The following is a 6,011-nucleotide window of genomic DNA, read 5'->3' as shown; positions in this document are numbered from 1 at the left end:
TAATTTCAGGATTTAGTACATTCTCTAACCTCTAACACTAAGCATTTATTTATTAAAGAGTAAATAACTGGACCAAAGGATCACTTAATACAAACTTTCATTTTGTGGATGAGAAGACCAAAGATAAAATAGGATGGAGAGTGGAACTGGAATTCAGAAACCCTGATTCCTGTCCTAGTGATCTTAGCATATATACTATGCAATACTTCATCCAATCTCCATCTCCCTAACCAACAACTTGCATTCGAATGTCCCAACCTGCATGTCCAGTAAAGTAACCACTCTGATAAATCATAATGAAATCTTTGAATTTCTGTTTTTCAAGTGAAGTCTCATGGGACGTGGGAGCAAGCAACAGGGGCTTGGAGCATTGGCTCACAACCATCCCACCTCCCTGAAGCCTCCCTGGGTGGGTGTCCCTGTTCCCTGACTCCCTGGCATCCTGGGACCCTTGGGCATCCTTCTCCCCACCCCCAATCCCATTAATCTCTACCAGTCCCAATGCCCTACAGGGGCTTGGGCATGGATGCAGGAAAGGTCAGGCTGGGTGTGTGGTCCCCTCAGTGTCCTAGAGTCTAGAATGATATTAATTGTCCTCAGTGCAGACCAGCAGCACCTGCCCCATGGTCTGTCTGCTGGGAGCTACATCTGGTCTCTTGTCCTCTCCCAATCTGGGTAGACTGTCTTCTAGTACGGAGTTTAAGGATCCTTGGGGGTTGCCTGTCAATTCTGGTAGAGTGCACTGAAGAGAGACTCAGACCTTGACTTCTCCAAACCTTGCCCACTCTGAGGTCCAGCTCCTGAATCTGCAGCAGGCCCAGGGGATGCGTGTGTGCCCTGTGTCCTTGGATGGTCCCACACTTGTGTCACCTGTGAGAACCTACCCAGAACACCTGCTAACCTGTCTCTGTCCCTGCACTGAGGGACCTCTCTTTCTCCTTCCAGGTTTTCTGAGTCTGGTTTGTGTTTCTCTCTCCTAAAGGGCTAAATGGTATCCTCTGGAAAGGAGTCACATATGAATGGTGATTACACATGTAAGTTAAATGCTTTGATTTTTGCTTTTGGAACTAGCAATCACATAAAGATGAACAGTAAGAATTATACTCATGATTTAAAATGTTAATTTTTCTTCACTGAAAATGGCATGAAATAACAACAAAACAGCCAAATGGTTGGAGAGACTGTGAACGAAAGGAGAAAGCATTTTATGTACATGGAACCTCATTTTTTTCCTGCTTTCTCAACAAGGGGCCCCTCATGTTCATTCAGCACTGGGCCCCACAATTATGTAGCCATCCCTGCCCTTGCCTCTCCATCCTATCCCTGCACAATGAGGTTTCAAATGTGCCCAAACAGTAAATATTCATCACCTGGTTGTTTAGAGAACTGCCTTCTCTAAAGAAGTTATTCAGATCAAAAATGAAGTACTAATTGTTCTTTGCTGTAGAACAAATTACCCTAAAGCTTAATGACTTAAACAACAACAATTTGAGGGCCCACTGAATTCAACTTCACTATTCCCTTCAGGGTCCTTCATGTTGCACTTCATGCCTGGAGAAATGATGAGGCTGGATGTTGACTGGGATGCCAGCTGGGGCTGTCACCTAGAACAGTTATATGTGGCTTCTGCATATGGCTTGAACTCCTCAGAGTGTGATGGCTGGAATGTCAGAGAGAGAGAGGAGGAGGTGGGGTGAGGGAGAATCAGGGCGGGGAAAGAGAGAAGGTGGTGGGGGGAGCAGAGCACAGAAACACTCGTGTCTCTTCTGAGCTGACCCAGCCTTGGTCACGCAACAGCACTTCCCCCTCATTCTGTCTGTTGGAAGTACTGCGGGGTGGAGACCATTGATTATGTGGACAGAGGCCTGTATAATGGGCCGGGAAGACCTCCCAGATGGTAGGTAAACACTGATAGCACACTTGGTGCTCAATACACAATAGTTACTCCTGTCCTCGAAGTCCTTTTCTGATTGTAAATACAAACCAGGGGCATGTTCACCCTTGGTTCTTCAAAGGGCACTATTTTGAATATTTGATTTTGAGTCCTGGATCCATCCAACTTTTAGCTGTTAGCCTTTACTCAAGTCATATAAGCTGTTTGAGCAGCTGTTTTCTCCCTGATTTTGTTGTGTGAATTAGTAAAGAGATGTGTGCAAAATCACTTTGCAAATCATTTAGGTTGTGTGAATGCAAGTTAGCAAAAAATCTTAGTTTCATTCACAAACTTGGTAACAATAACTACAGTTAGTTCTATAGATTGAGTTTTGTTTTTATGACGAACCATTGATATTTTGTATATTTTGTATGAAGTAATTACCTTCTACCCTTCCTCCTTCCCCCAGCCCACTACATCCATTAATTTTTTTCTTGTTACCTGGTGGTGGATTATGAAATTCCTCAGTTCTTGTGTTCTCAGAAGGAAGAATTCAGTTGAGAGATCCAATAGACAGTTAAAGCTGCAATTTTTTTTTTATTTAACAAAGTGAAAGGAAAGTATGCTCCAGAGACAGAGGAGTGGGCTGACCCTGAGGGTGGGTAGCCTCCCACTGAGTTTTACACATTGTGTCTTTGATGGGGACCTTATTTGGTTTCCTCTTCCGATTTTGTCATTCTCACATCATCCTTTGGATCTGGCTTGGTTCCTCCCTTTCAGCCACTTTTCACATTTGTATTTGTCATTTTCCCCACCAGTGCCCAAGTGAAACCCACAGTGCGGCCAAAACCACTAAGTAAATGATATTGTAATGATATTATGACAGCGTCAGGCTCACTGACCGACAAGGCCATCCCTAAGCGCGCATGCTCCAAGACTGGGGCCATCACAGTGAACCACAGCTTTTGCCTATCAGTTTGTGCTGCACTGCAAACGGGTTGGTCTGAAGGAGACAGGCAGTCTCTGGGCAGGGAAGGGAGGTCTGCTACCCTCCTTTCTCCCCTCCTGCTCATGTCTAACTGACTAAAAATTTCGTTGGTCGTTTCTTGGAACAGATCATGGGTGATATCCTTTCTCTCTTCATTTACTATCTTTCTGATTTTTCTAATCATATACCCTCCACCTTACCCACTATAAGCTCTCCGGTATTTGTGGTTTGGGGAGTGTGGGAAGAGAAAGAAAAGGGGAGAAGCAAGAAAGGTAATGCTTTTATCCTTAAAAGGCAGCAGAAGAGGGAATCCCAAACCAACCTAAATGTAAATCTCCTGTCAATGTAAATCTCTTGTCTGATGGACACTGACCTCTGCAGCCCTCATTGTCCATCATAAAACTGGCTCTTATCACCTTATATTGAGTTTTCTTATACATGTCTCATACTTTTATTCATCAGAGAAGAAACCTAAGCTCTGTGGGTTTTGTTTGCCCTTATGGTGCATGATAACATGTTCTAGAGTATCTTACACACTGTTGGAGTTCAATTGTCCTGATGCATTGAATAATATTGACATTTTCATTACTGCGTGCCCCAGAGTCTTAATCTCTAATTCTTCCTCATTAAGTCACTTAAATCTTCTTACAACAAACTCTGAAACTCTTATTGTTAGTGTAGTTAGTTGTGTCGTCTCTTTTTCTTGCCAACTAAATTCCTGCTGGTTGGCATTTTAACACAGCCATTTAAGGAGCTAATAATAAAAAGTAAATACTGTGAAAGGAAAGAGAATAGAATATACTCTAAGGTTTAGTAACATATGTTTACAGAGTACCGACTATGTCTGAGGCACTGTACTAGGCCTGTACCTAGCATCATTTTATCTTACTGGGGCTCTATTTTACTGGTCCATCTGAAAAACACTGGATACAGTGTTGGAGCATGGTTTTGTAATGCTATATGTTAAAGTGAAATTTCTGCTTTCTCCCTAGGGCTTTTAACATTCACTTTTATTGTCCAGTAGATAGATTGATTCTCTATTACGACTATGTCCTCTGTGAAAATACAAGCTGTACTGAGCTAAATTCTAATTCCCAAAATAGTTAATACAGTGCTTCTCCCCATGCAGATGCTCAATTACTGTTAAAACTGATGGTATAGACAATGTCTTGGCAGTATTTTAAGACTGTGATCCTAAATTCCCTGTCTTTCTCCTTTTTTCCTTCCAATCTCTACTTTTAATTTACAAGTGTGTCTGAATGGAAGTTAAAATGGGAAAAGTGGTTCTTCCCTTTTACATATAAACTTATTTTTATTTTATGCAAGTGCCTGTTTAGACAAATTTCATGGCTTTGGAAATCTTCATGTTTGCAATATTATTATTTCTTCCATTTTCAGTTTTGGCTTTTTTCCTTTGGTGACTTTATACTTTGTATTGTGTGAAATATTTGTTTTCTTCACTAAATCAACCATTCCTAAAAGAAAGAAAAATACTTCAGGCATCATTATGTGGTAGAAGATATTTTTTAACGTCCTGCACAAGTGTTTGAAGAAATTTCCCTGGTAGAACAGTTCTTTTCTTTTGTTTTCAGAAAAAAAGAGTGAGCTTGCCTTTGTATTTTTATTTTTGTAATATTGGAACCAGTTCCTAAAATTGCCCAAGAATTGTGTGTTTCTTTCAAGTCTGAGCGCTGTCTGTTCCTTCAGCAGTCTGCAAGAAAGCCATCGAGGAACACAGCATTGCTATAAACCTGGATTCTCCCAGTTTGGCATTTAACAAGCACCTGCAGAGTTTGTTATAACACAGCTTGTGGGGCTCACATCAAGAGTTTCTAATTCAGCAGGTCAGGGAGGGGGCCTGGGACTCTGCATCTGTAACAACCAGGTCAGGCTGACATGCTCCACCCCACCCTTAAAGGCTACTGCTGCACGCTTTCACTGAGTATGACTTCTAAAGTGGCTTTTATAGCATTATGAACTTTTAGGCTCCAAATAACGTCAAAAAGAAACTTTCTAGAAACCTAAAACTATTATTAAATGAATGTAATCTCTAAAATTAATTTAAGATGAGTTATTCATTTTTTCCACTGGCAGAACTTTTTTTCTGTGTGTCTCTAGTTGAAAAAAGAAAGTCTGGGTAATAGTACCTGCTTGGCTTTGCAGTTTTAATAGTGCCGTTAGTATTCTACAACATCTAAAATTACTTTCAATGTGTCCATTAGTGTAGTCCAAGACTATTCATTGGGTGCCTCCTGTGCGCAATCTCCTGGGAGAGATACACTAGTGCACAGCACAGACATGGAATTTACCATGTGTATATGTCTATGACAATGTGTCTGCTCTGGCTAGACTGATTCTCACAGCTTTTTGAAAGCAGAGCAGGCTCAGTATGCCCTTCTCACTTGTCATTAAAGGTCACCTGTAATATAAAATACTATGACAACACAGAGTGTGAGATTAAAGACTGACAGTTGGCTGACTTTTTTCTAGAGGTAGCTGGGTTTTGTCTCTTCTCAGAGCAGTTTAGGTGGAGTAGCTGATCATTCTTTGCTGCTTGTCTATAATATTTCCTGTCCACTTAGCACTCCATTTATCGTAACATTTAAACTGTTCTAAGCACTTCATTAAATTAATTCTCTGTAATAACCTAAGAGGTAGGTACTATTGATACATCTCTTTTATAAATTATGAAATAGGCTGAATGAGGTCAAAACACCTTTCCAAGATGCACAATAGATAACTGATGGAGTCAGAATAAGATTCCAGCAATCTGGTTCCATAGCCTATTCTCTTACTTATCACATATTGTTGTGGTTTAGTATAGACTTTGCTTCTTAAGAACTAAATATCATTCTTTTCAAATGAATAGTAAGATCTTTGAGGGCAATTTCTAGGTTTAACTCTCTTGTATCCTATAATGTGTCAAGCACAATAGTTTACATCTAATAGGTATTTAATAAATACTTTTCAAAAGGCTGATTGCTGAAACTCCCAATTGTACAATATTGGTAATTATGAATTTATTTCTTTTGGTAGAGCAAACTATGAATATGCTTATTATCTTTCTTGAAATATGAATATAAATCTTTCATACATACCTAGATTAAGGAACATAGTTATATGAATTCAATTACTGTGGAAAACATTATT

The sequence above is a fragment of the Manis javanica genome, chromosome 1 (assembly GCF_040802235.1).
Source record: "Manis javanica isolate MJ-LG chromosome 1, MJ_LKY, whole genome shotgun sequence".
Classification (NCBI taxonomy): domain Eukaryota; kingdom Metazoa; phylum Chordata; class Mammalia; order Pholidota; family Manidae; genus Manis; species Manis javanica.
This window is presented reverse-complemented; position numbering follows the sequence as displayed.